Raw genomic sequence first — 12,300 nt, 5'->3', positions numbered from 1 at the left:
GCTTATGTTCAGAGTTGATCTGTCACTATTGCTGAGATGCATACGCTAATTCTTGATGTCTGTGTGTGCCTGCATAGTATATTTCTTTTTTAGAAGTTTTTTATTTTTTGTAATTGAACAACTATTAATAAATAATTTGGATTTCATTGAAAAAGCTAAAACTGTTATTGTTACGATGACACAGGAATGAAGTGGAGAGAGAATCCATATGCAAGCATACTTTAATAGAACAAACAGAACACGGAACTCAGGACAGGAAACAGCTACAACGACCGACAAACAATAACTGAAGCACAGAGGTGAACACAAGACAAGAATCATTACATAGCCCCCCACTTAAGGAGTGGATTCCAGACACTCCTCTCAGGAAACAATAGTCCAGGAGGGTGGTGAAGCGGAGGCGGATCTGGGGGCGGGATGGAGGGCCAGGCCCGTGGAGCAGAAGAGGGACAAGAGACTAGAGACTGTAGTAGTACGGGAGGGCCAGGGCGGAGCAGGCAGTGCAGGCGGAGACAACCCTTCAGGCAGAGACGACCCCCAGGGCGGAGACGACCCTTCAGGCGGCCAGGGCGGAGACGACCCCCAGGGTGGAGACGACCCTTCAGGCGGCCAGGGCGGAGACGACCCCCAGGGTGGAGACGACCCTTCAGGCGGCCAGGGCGGAGACGACCCTTCGGGTGGCCATGGCGGAGCTGGCTGAAGAGGCAACCATGGCGGCGCGGCCTCCATGGTCCAATCGCGGGACCTACTGCCTCTGTACAATCTGTACCTGATTGTAAGTCTCTTTCTCAGTCATGTCGGATTGCTCTGTTGACTGGATTTAGTTCTACTGTATCTTTAATAGAGGATCCTAATAATTTTTGTAGTGTTTAAAAGGCCAGCAACTCAAATAAACATTTCTCTTGTTGCTAATGTGTCTAAACTCTTAAAAACTTTATCACCTTTTGTTTTACTACTTTGTGGATGAGACCTTTGTACCAGTCGTACTGAGACAGAATTGTAAACTGGGAGGTGATCAAATCAAGTGTGATCGTGTCTCGAATGGGGATGTTAATATAGCAAGAGAGTTCAGATGTTAATTTCCTTTGTTTTCTCAGAGAGTTGTCCTCTCTTCCAGTTTTTCCAGTCTTACAATACGCGTTCGCACTGTATTTTTTGTGCAGTTTTTTGGTCAAAGGATAATCTGAGATGTAGGATTGGCGACACATTGACTATATATAAGTTATGAAACTTAACACAATGTTTGGATATATTTGTGTGTCGGTCACTCACTGCCCCTCAGGTTGTGGCATGTTTGTACATATTGGGCAGCAAGATAAGTTCTGTCTCCTTCTCCCAGGAGAAAGTTTAATTTAGAAATTTCATTCAGGTCTTTGAAGTTTGGGATTATATGGTTAAATTTGTTAAAGTAAAGGTTCCTTGTGTCTTTGAACGCTTCACATTGTAGGAGAAAGTGCATCTCTGTCTCAACCTCACCTGTCAAACAGTGATCACACGTTCTGTTTTCTTTTGGTTGCCATGATTTTTTGTGTCTTCCTGTTTCAATTGCCAATTTGTGATCACTGAGCCTGTACCTGGTTAGGATCTGTCTCTGCTTTCTATCTCTGACAGTAGAGAGATATTCTGCTAATTTATAATCTCTTTTTAGGGTCAAATAACATTCTAGTCTACTTTGGCTTTTAGTTTCTTCTTTCCAATGTTCCAGATAGGTTTCTTTGCATTGTGCTATGATTTGCTTGACTCTGATTGGTGTTTGGAAGGCAGTGTTGTTCTGAGGCTGCTCAGACTGTCTCTGACGTGGGTCAGTTTGCCTCAGTACCAACTGACATAGGGGACTCTTCTCTGGGCTCAGCTCTTGGGTTCGGAGGGCTTTGGAGTGAAGTGTGTCTTGGGGGCTGGATTTCAGGTGGTTAAAAAAGTTGAGTGTTGTCTTTTGGATGTTAATTATCAGTGGGTATCTGCCTAATTCTGCTCTGCATGCATTTGTTGGTGTGTTTCTGTGTACGTGTAAAATGTATCTGCAAAATTCTGCATGAAGAGATTCTGTTGGGTGTTTGTCCCAACGGGTATAGCTCTGATGACTGAGTGGACCCCATATTTCACTACCGTACAGCGCAATGGGCTGGATGACACTGTCAAATATTTTAAGCCAGATTTTAATTGGAATTTGGAAGTTATACAATTTTCTCTTAATTGCATGTATAGCTCTTCAAGCTTTTTCTTTTAGTGCATTCACTGCCATGTTGAAACTCCCTGATGCTGATATTGTTATACCAAGGTAGGTATAGCTCATGCTGTGTTCAATGACATCATTATTAATGGTGAATTGATGTTTGTTCTCCTGACATCTTGGGCGTTTTTGGAAGATCATGATATTAGTTTTCTTCATATTTACAGCCAGAGCCCAGTTCTGACAGTATTTTTCTACTATGTCCAGCTGTTGCTGTAATCCTTGTTTAGTAGGAGACAGTAGAACGAGATCGTCAGCATAAAACAGGGACTTCACCTCTCTATCTAGAAGGGAGAGGCCAGGAGCAGCATATTGATCTAACTCAACAGCAAGCTCATTGATGTACATATTAAATAATGTTGGACTTAAATTGCAACCCTGCCGAACACCTCTTCTCTGGGTGAAGAAATCAGTTTGTTTGTTGCCAATTCTAACAGCACACATATTTTCTAAATACATAGATTTAACTAGATCATACATTTTGCCCCCTATACCACACTGTAGAAGTCTGTAAAAGAGACCTTCATGCCAAATAGAATCAAAAGCTTTTCTGAAATCAATGAAACAAGAGAATATTTTACCATTTTTAGTTTGGTGTACATGTTTATTAATTAAGGTGTGAAGGGTATATATATGATCAGTTGTGCGGTGTTTTGGGAGGAAACCAATCTGACTTTTACTTAAGATGGAGTGTTCCTCAATGAAATCTAGCATTCTTTTATTTAGAATGCTACAGAATAATTTGCCTAGACAGCTGCTGACAGAGATGCCACGGTAGTTATTAGGGTCTGATTTGTCCCCACTCTTATGAATGGGGGGAAATGAGCCCTTTGCACCAGATGTCAGGAAAACATCCTGACTGTAGAACAATATTGAACAGCTTTAACACTGCAGCCTGCATCTCTGGGGTGCTGCATTTGAGCATCTCGTTTTTAATGCTGTCTGGACCACAAGCTTTCCTCGGCTGGAGAGATTTTGTCTGTGTGATCAATTCTTCCCAAGTAATTGGAGAATCAAGAGGGTTTTGGTTGTCTTTAATGGTTTGTTTTTAATGTTTGGAGTTTTTCTTTTATAATATTTTGTTCTGGTCTAATTTGTTTAATTGGTATGTCTTTGTAGAGGTTTTCAAAATGTGCTTTCCAGATATCACCATTTTGGATGGGTAATGTCTGTTGTAGTTTTGTGTTGAACTTGTTCCACATATTCCAGAATTGATTTTGATTAATGGCGTTTTCAATGTCTTCAAGTTTCATGTGGGTATAATTTTGTTTTTTGTTCCTAATTGTACATTTGTATTTATTTAAAATGTCATTGTATCTAATGCGTAAGGCCGGGTTGTTTGGTTGGCGGTGTTTTTCATTTGCTATATTTCTAAGGTCCTTTCTGATGGTCTTGCATTCTTTATCAAACCATTTCTCAACATTTTGTCTTCTAATAGGCTTATGTTTCTGTTTTATGAGGTCAGCTCTGATAGCTGCCTTATGGAATATCGTGTTGATGTCATCAATCGCCTTGTTTACACCGTTTTTGGTAGGGACATATTGAGTTTGGTCATATATTGATATGTCATTCATCAGATCAGGTGATTTCAGGGCCATGATGAGTTTGTCTCCACTGTCTGGGGCCCATCTGTAGCCAGGATTTAACTCATACAGCTTACTGGGTTCTTTTGTTTTGGGATTTAATTGATCTGGGAGTTTAAAGAACAGATTTATTTGGTTGTGGTCTGAAAGTGGGGATTGCTGTCTGACAGTGAATGCACTGATAGTTGAGGGATCCATGTCAGTGATTGCATAGTCTACTACACTAGATCCATGAGCTGAGGAGTAGGTGAATCTCCCTAAAGAGTCCCCTCTGAACCTACCATTAACTATGTACAGGCCTAAAGCCCGACAGAGATGCACTATCTCCCTGCCACTTTGATTAATTTCACAGTTGAGGTTGTTCCGATGGGTGATGGTTGGTGTGGTAAACAAGGGGGCCTGATCAAATACATGGTTGTGGCTCTGTGGGTCGATGACATCAGGTTCAATTCCTGTTCGTGCATTCAGATCGCCAGTTAGAAGAACATTTCCCTGGGCCTGGAAATAGGCGATTTCTGAATGGAGAGTATCAAAAATATCTTCTTCAAAATAAGGAGAATCAACTGGGGGTATATATATTGCACACAGATAGAGATCTGTAATGCCAAGGGTTTGATCTATCCTCAACCAAACATGGGATTTACCCTGTTTTACTGTTGAGATCTGACTGCATAGATCTCCTTTGTACCACACCAAGATCCCCCCGATGTTCTGCCCTTACGTATGTTTTTAAATTTTATAGAGGGCACCATGATTTCGTTATATAGGGTGACAGTGAATGAGTGAATCATTTTTACACCATGTTTCTGTCAATACAATTAAGTCAACATCTTTTATAGATTTAATGAATTCAGGGTTTTCACTCTTCAGCTCAAATGTCGAGGAGTGGAGACCCTGGATATTCCAACAGCTTATATGTAATGAGCGCATTAAAAAACAAACAAAATGAACCCATATAGTAGGACAGATATTTAAAAAACACCTTCAACTATCTATCCATGTATAATACTAAGTAAATTAAACTATAAATTATTATTATTATTATTATTTAAAAAAAATAAAATAATATTACCATTATACTAATTTCTACCATTGTTATTATTACTATTACTAACTAGGCTAACTATTACTATTACTAACTTGACTAAGTCAAAACCACCCATTGTCCGATCAGCTATCATAACACTCTGTTTGATTAAATGACTCTTAGATTTCCAAACAAAGTTTACTATAATTTTGTCCAGCATTCTACAAATTTCCACAGAAATATCCAGAGCCATTGCAGGATAGATAACCCGAGATAACCCATCTACTTTGGAAAGCAACACTCTACCTGTTATAGACAGATCACGCTGTAACCAAGAATTAAATTTGCGTTGAACAGAAAGAATGGTTCAAAGGTTCAAAGTTCAGTTTTGATCTTTTTTTTCTGATCTTTACATATAATTATACTTAAGTATTTAACTTCGGATTTGACTGGAATGTCACATATTTTATCATCAGTGGAATGTTTAATAGATAAAAGTTCACATTTGTGAATATTAAGAACTAAACCAGAAGCAGATGAAAAGAGATCAATTACATTTAAGGCTACAGAAACTTGATCTTTATTTTTCAAAAACAGAGTTGTATCATCAGCCAGTTGGCTTATTAATAATGATTGGTTTGCAACAGAGATACCTTTCAAATTACTAGTTAGAATGTGGATGGCTAATAATTGCATAGGAAGCAGAAAAAGATACGGCGATATTGGGCAGCCTTGACGGATGCCTCTGTCTATATTAAATCTATGAGTAGTACCATGCTGTAATTTAATTGAAGCATTGGCGTTATTGTAGAAAGTTTGAATTGCATTGATAAAGTTGGGGCCAAAACCAAAAATATTCAAAGATTTAAGACTAAAAGGAAACTCAACAGAATCAAAAGCTTTATAAAAATCAAGAAAAAGCAAGAAACCATCATCAGGGATCAGATCAGAGTAATCTAAAATATCAAGAACAAGCCTAATATTATTTGAAATAAGTCTGTCTTTCATGAAACCTGACTGAAAGTCATCAATTATCCCACTAAACAAAATTATGTCCAAAAGACGTCTTTTCAACGTCTTTGTTACAAAAATCGGACGTTGAAAAGACGTCCACTGAGCAGCCAGAATGAAAGTTTTTATGACGTCTTTTTTTGACGTGTTCTGCACGTCCGATATAGACGTTTATCGAACCTTCGTACAAGTTTAAAACTAGTTCAGATGTGGCCATTGTGGACATATTTCAACATCATTTATGGTCTCATTTAGACATAATTACTTTGACTATTGCTGTCAGATGATCTTAGTGAGAATTAACAGAGGTTTAGATGTTGATATTTGTTTAATTTGAAGTGTCACCATTGTGGTGATCAGTGTTTGCTTTAGTTGGGCTCTTGGTCCTCTTTCTTTAACTTTTCTTTGGCTGCTGTAACAGTGTGTTTGTGTAACACAATTGTTGTGGCAGAGAAAGCCTAGAAAAAGTTTGAGGTGTTATCAGCTCAATGTTGATGATGACATAATCATCACAAAATGGGCATCTAATATTGTGTTTAAAGTTTTGTGTTTATATTTGGCATTAATAACCACCAACCTTGTGGAACTGCATTATTGGTGCCAAAAGCATTAAAATGATCACTTATTTGAATGGTGTATAAAAAGCATGTGCAAATGTATCATATAGTCACACACAGACATCAAGATTTTGCATATGATTCACAACAATGGTGACAATTTAAAATAAAATAAAAGATTCATGCTGCAATGCATGATGGGTAGCTTTCATAGTACAAAACTCATCCTTAATTCCCAAGCTTTTTTTGTTTTGATTGTCACCGTTGTTGTGATTCATATCCAAAATCTTGATGTCTGTGTGTGACTACATGATACACTTGCTCAAAACATCATCTGCACATGCTTTTTATACACCTTCAAATAAGTGATAATTTTAATGCTTTTGGCACCAATATTGCAGCTCCACAAGGTTGGTGGTTATGAATGCCAAAACATCTGACAACATTAGATGCTTGTTCTGTGATGATTTCATCATCATCAATAAGCTGAAAACAGCTGATCTTACTTATTATTGGCTTTCTCTGCCACAGCAATTGTGTTTTAAAAACACAGTTAAAGCAGTCAAATAAAAGTTAAAGTAAAAGGAAAGGGGACCAAGAGCCCAACTAAAGCAAACACTGATCACCACAATGGTGACACTTCAAATTAAACAAATATCAACATCTAAACCTCTGTTAATTCTCACTAAGATCATCTGACAGCAATAGTCAAAGTAATTATGTCTAAATGAGACCATAAATGATGTTGAAATATGTCCACAATGGCCACATCTGAACTAGTTTTAAACTTGTACGAAGGTTCGATAAACGTCTATATCGGACGTGCAGAACACGTCAAAAAAAGACGTCATAAAAACTTTCATTCTGGCTGCTCAGTGGACGTCATTTCAACGTCCGATTTTTGTAACAAAGACGTTGAAAAGACGTCTTTTGGACATCATTTTGCTTAGTGGGATATTATCTAAAACACATTTAATTCTTTTAGCAAAAATCATGGCTAGTATTTTGTAATCATTATTTAATAAGCTTATAGGTCACCAATTTTCAAGTTGAGCAGGATCCTTTTGTGGCTTAGGGATCAAATTTATAACACCCTGAGTCATAGAGCTTGGAAGAGTTCCCTTATGCAGGCTTTCTAAATATACTTCTGTCAGGTCCTTTAAGTCAAGAACACACAGACAATAAAAATAATTTAAGAATTTTTATTGAATAGATTGCAAACAAGTTGATGTTCCTGAATTGAAATTTGGCGGTATGGCTCTGTTCAGGGAGTCCTCTGACCTTTCATGAGCACCATGAAATAGTAGAGAGTCAGAGGACAGCAGCAGCAGCAGCATTAGGGAACGCTCACACAATTTAGGACTGTGAGAGCTAAAATATCCCCCCAAACAAAACCACACCTGGCAATCCTCTGAGATACAGAGGATGATTTAATTTTAACAATTTATATGCTTAGTAATCTACGAATATATACGGATAATTTGCAATATGTTATAATCAGATGAGTCCTGACCACCCATGAGTTAGCAGAATCAGGGGACAGCAGCAGCAGTATGTTCTGATCAGATGAGTCCCCTGACCATTCATGAATTAGCAGAGTCAGGGGACAGCACAGTATGAGGAGATAGCAGCCGCATATAGGGACAGCATTATCAGCATGAGGGGATGCAGCAGCAGCATAAGGGCTCTCACATTATTTTGACTAGATGAGGTATCCCCCCCAAAACAGAAATTGGGTGTCTCAAACGGTGTCGTCTGAGCCGCCCTAATTTAGCGATTTATATTATGGTAAAAATGATTGATTAGTTACTGAAATGACTATTCAAGACCGCAATAGCTAAAACATGCTGTTACCGAGAATTATCTGTCTTTGAACTGTTTTGACGGTCTACAGTGTAAGCGCTATGAAGAGATGACTAAGCCACCTTCTGAGAAACAAGCTAGATGAAGGAATTAAACAGCTTTTTACCAGCGTACAGATCAGCAGAAGCGAGCAGCATGCATGTATGAGCAACTGAATGTGCTTTAAATAGGGCGCCTTGTTTGAGCTTTGGCCATTGAGCAGCGAGGGGAGTTAACCAGCTAATGCAGCTCAGCTGGAGCAGATCAGCTGACGGGACAGTGTTGTTAGCAAATAGCATTAGCAGCGTCTTGACTACCTGGCCTGCCAGAACTGACGCTGACGCTCAATTTGGAGAAGAAATGGAGAAAGAAAATTCGAGAATTTCTTATAGAACTCTGTGGTCAAACCATCATTTCCAGGAGATTTATTAAGTTTCAGCTTGTCGATCGCCTCAGAAATATCTTTCATTTGAATAGGAGATTCACACAGACTTTTGCCAATTTCATCAATTTTTGAAATACGGTCTGAATCAAGAGAATTAAAAAATAAATCTAAATTTTGTTGAGAGTGTCTAGAACGATAAAGATTTTTATAAAATTCTTCACAATACTTAGAAATGTCTTTATGATCTTTTAAAACCACTCCATTTATGTTAAGACTGTTTATAGAATTGAGATGATTACGCTGTTTCTCTAACCTAAAAAGATAATTGGAATTTTTTTCTCCCTCTTCCATCCATCTCCTTCTTGAACGAACAAAAGCACTCTTTGCTTTATCTATATACAAGTTATCTAATGAGTTCTGAAGTTCAGCCATTTCTAATTTCTGAATTTTCTTGAATTTTCAAAGGGGATGCAGGAGAGACGGACAATACTTTTAATAATTTTAAGTTCCTCTAATTTGTCTTGCTTGGCTTTTTGAGATCCAACTTTGAATAACATTGACCTAATATTGTATTTTAATAGCTCCCAATTAGAAGCAAAGTTATTCTCAGCTTGAGCCTTATTAAAAAAATAATAATTTTAGAAATTACAGACTGACAAGTTAAGTTTCCTCATCCTCTAATAAAGCAGAGTTTAGTTTCCAATATGAACTGTATGTTCTTGAGTAAGATGGGTTATCAAAAGACAGAGTAATAGACTTATGATCGGACAGTGGGGAAGGCAAAATTTCAACCTTATTGACATAATCCGATAAAGAGTCAGATATTAACCAGAAGTCAATACTAGACCTCAATGAACCAGAGCTGTTAGACCAGGTAAATTGTGAAGCATGAGGATGTTTTTCCCTCCAAATGTCAGTCAGACCAAAATGGGAAATCAATTCACAGAGGCCTGATCCCACATAGCAACATTGTGTCGGCCCAGATCCGGCCCACATCTGGCACACATGGAAAGATGATCTGGCCCACATGCAGCGTGGACTTACGGCACTTGGGTGGGCCACTTCTGTTTGCCAGATCTGGGCCACAAGCAGGCCATAGCAATGCCACATCTCAGCCAAGAGCAAAGAAATAAACCAGAACTGGAGGATTAAACAACTCCACAAACAGCATTACCAGCTTCACTTATTACCAACCAGACTGACTTTATTTCTGTCAGACGTCTACAAAAGTTTTTATTGAGAATTAACAGAGGTTTAACTATAATGTGTTTCATTTAAAGTCACCATTACAGTGAATAGTGTTTCCATTAGTTGGGCTCTTAACTCTTATTATATCTATTGTCTTCTTTGACTGTTGTGACAGAGTGTTTGTCAAACACATTTGCAGCAGCAAAGAAAGCTAAAGTGAAATGAGATCAGGTGTTGATGGTTTTATAATCATCATGAAATAACCTGTATCACTGAGATAATTTGAATCTCACAATTGTGTTGTACCATTAATATATTCTCATCACAAACCCTGTGTTACTGCAGCGTGAGGTCCAGCAATATTATAACAATCAGTTAGAAGACTTTAACAAACATGAGCACGAAAAAAATCCATGGTGACACACTTAGATATCAAAAATCAGCACATGAATCTCAACAAGGGTGACAATATATATATTTTTTTTTAGATTAATTCAGAACATCACTGAAAAGCTACTAAATGCCACAACAAAAACAACAGCAAAAAAAATAAAAGCACATATTTAGAATTAAACAAATTAATAGGACAATTTAGCTGCATAATTTATTCATGTTGCAATGCATGCTGGGAGTTTTGTACAATGATGGTACCCAGCATGCATTGCAGCAAGGTACTTTTGATTCTCACCATTGTTGAGATTCATACGTTGATTATTGATGTCTGTGTGTGTCATCGAACAGTAATGATTCGTGCTCATGTTTGTTAAAGTCTTCTAACTGATTGTAATAATATTGCTGGACCTCACGCTGCAGAAACACAGGGTTTGTGATGAGAATATATTAATGGTACAACACAATTGTTAGATTTAAATGATCTCAGTGATACAGGTTATTTCATGATGATTATAAAACCATCAACAGGTAACCATCATCACCTGATCTCATTTCACTTTAGCTTTCTTTGCTGCTGCAAATGTGTTTGACAAACACTCTGTCACAACAGTCAAAGAAGACAATAGATATAATAAGAGTTAAGAGCCCAACTAATGGAAACACTATTCACTGTAATGGTGACTTTAAATGAAACACATTATAGTTAAACCTCTGTTAATTCTCAATAAAAACTTTTGTAGACGTCTGACAGAAATAAAGTCAGTCTGGTTGGTAATAAGTGAAGCTGGTAATGCTGTTTGTGGAGTTGTTTAATCCTCCAGTTCTGGTTTATTTCTTTGTTCTTGGCTGAGATGTGGCATTGCTATGGCCTGCTTGTGGCCCAGATCTGGCAAACAGGAGTGGCCCACCCAAGTGCCGTAAGTCCACGCTGCATGTGGGCCAGATCATCTTTCCATGTGTGCCAGATGTGGGCCGGATCTGGGCCGACACAATGTTGCTATGTGGGATGATCCATATTTAGCATACAGAAAAATAGCTTTACGTTTGACGTCATTACGTAACCCTCGTGCGTTAGTTGAGCAAACAGAAAAAAAATTGTACAGTAAAATGTAAGTTTTGCACTCAGAGGAAAAAAAAACATGTCACAAACGCATAAAACAGCACAAAATATACGCTGTTTGATGGTTGATCGATTTGATCCACGATCGACCTCTAGGGCTGCTTCAGAAACGCGTGCACACGCAATTATCTAGACTAGATAAACCTGGATCAAATTAGTGAGATTGCGTGAACTTCAATTACCTTTTATGGAACCACTTTAGCCCCAACTTATTTGTTAGGCTCATTCAAGTCCGGTTTTGGAGTTTAATCCCCGCTTTTCTAAGCGTCTTTTATGGAACAACCCTCAGGCTATCCACATAAACCAGCTTGAAGGTGTAGGCCTCAGGTTTACATTGGCACAACATGTTTTCATTAAGTTGATAATGATTTAGAGAGTTGTTTGTTGTTGATGTTGTTGATGTTGATGATGATGTTGTTGTTGATGATGTTGTTGTTGTTGTTGTGTCAGACCTGCAGGTGGAGACACAGCAGAGTGTGAAAGAGGGAGATTCAGTCACTCTGACATGTAAAAGCAGCTGCTCTCTGCCTGAACAAACAACATTCATCTGGTACAGAAACACACAGATAATCACTGAAGGAATTGTGAAAGTGAATCAGCTTCATCTGCGGTCAGTCAGAAGTTCTGATACTGGAAACTATCAATGTGAAATAAGAAGAAATAATCATCATCTGATCTCTCCTGCTGTTTATCTTAATGTTGAATGTGAGTACAAACTGATTCATTAATATTAGTGAAATATTTCACAGATTATTCAGAATTTAGTTCAGATTTGTTTTGATAAATTCAGGCCCAATCATACAGACTGCATGACATTTTTGTATCTATTAGACATTTAATCTTATTAATTTATAATTTATACTAATTTATACTAAAGTATTTTCTATAATCAGACACTCTTTCAGTTTCATCTGTCTCACGTGTGAAATGATCTTCATGATCCTCTTGTTTCAGGGGTTCAGAG

This window comes from Abramis brama (genome assembly GCF_963993115.1).
Source record: "Abramis brama genome assembly, chromosome: 2".
NCBI classification, from domain to species: domain Eukaryota; kingdom Metazoa; phylum Chordata; class Actinopteri; order Cypriniformes; family Leuciscidae; genus Abramis; species Abramis brama.
Note: the sequence above shows the minus strand (reverse complement) of the source record.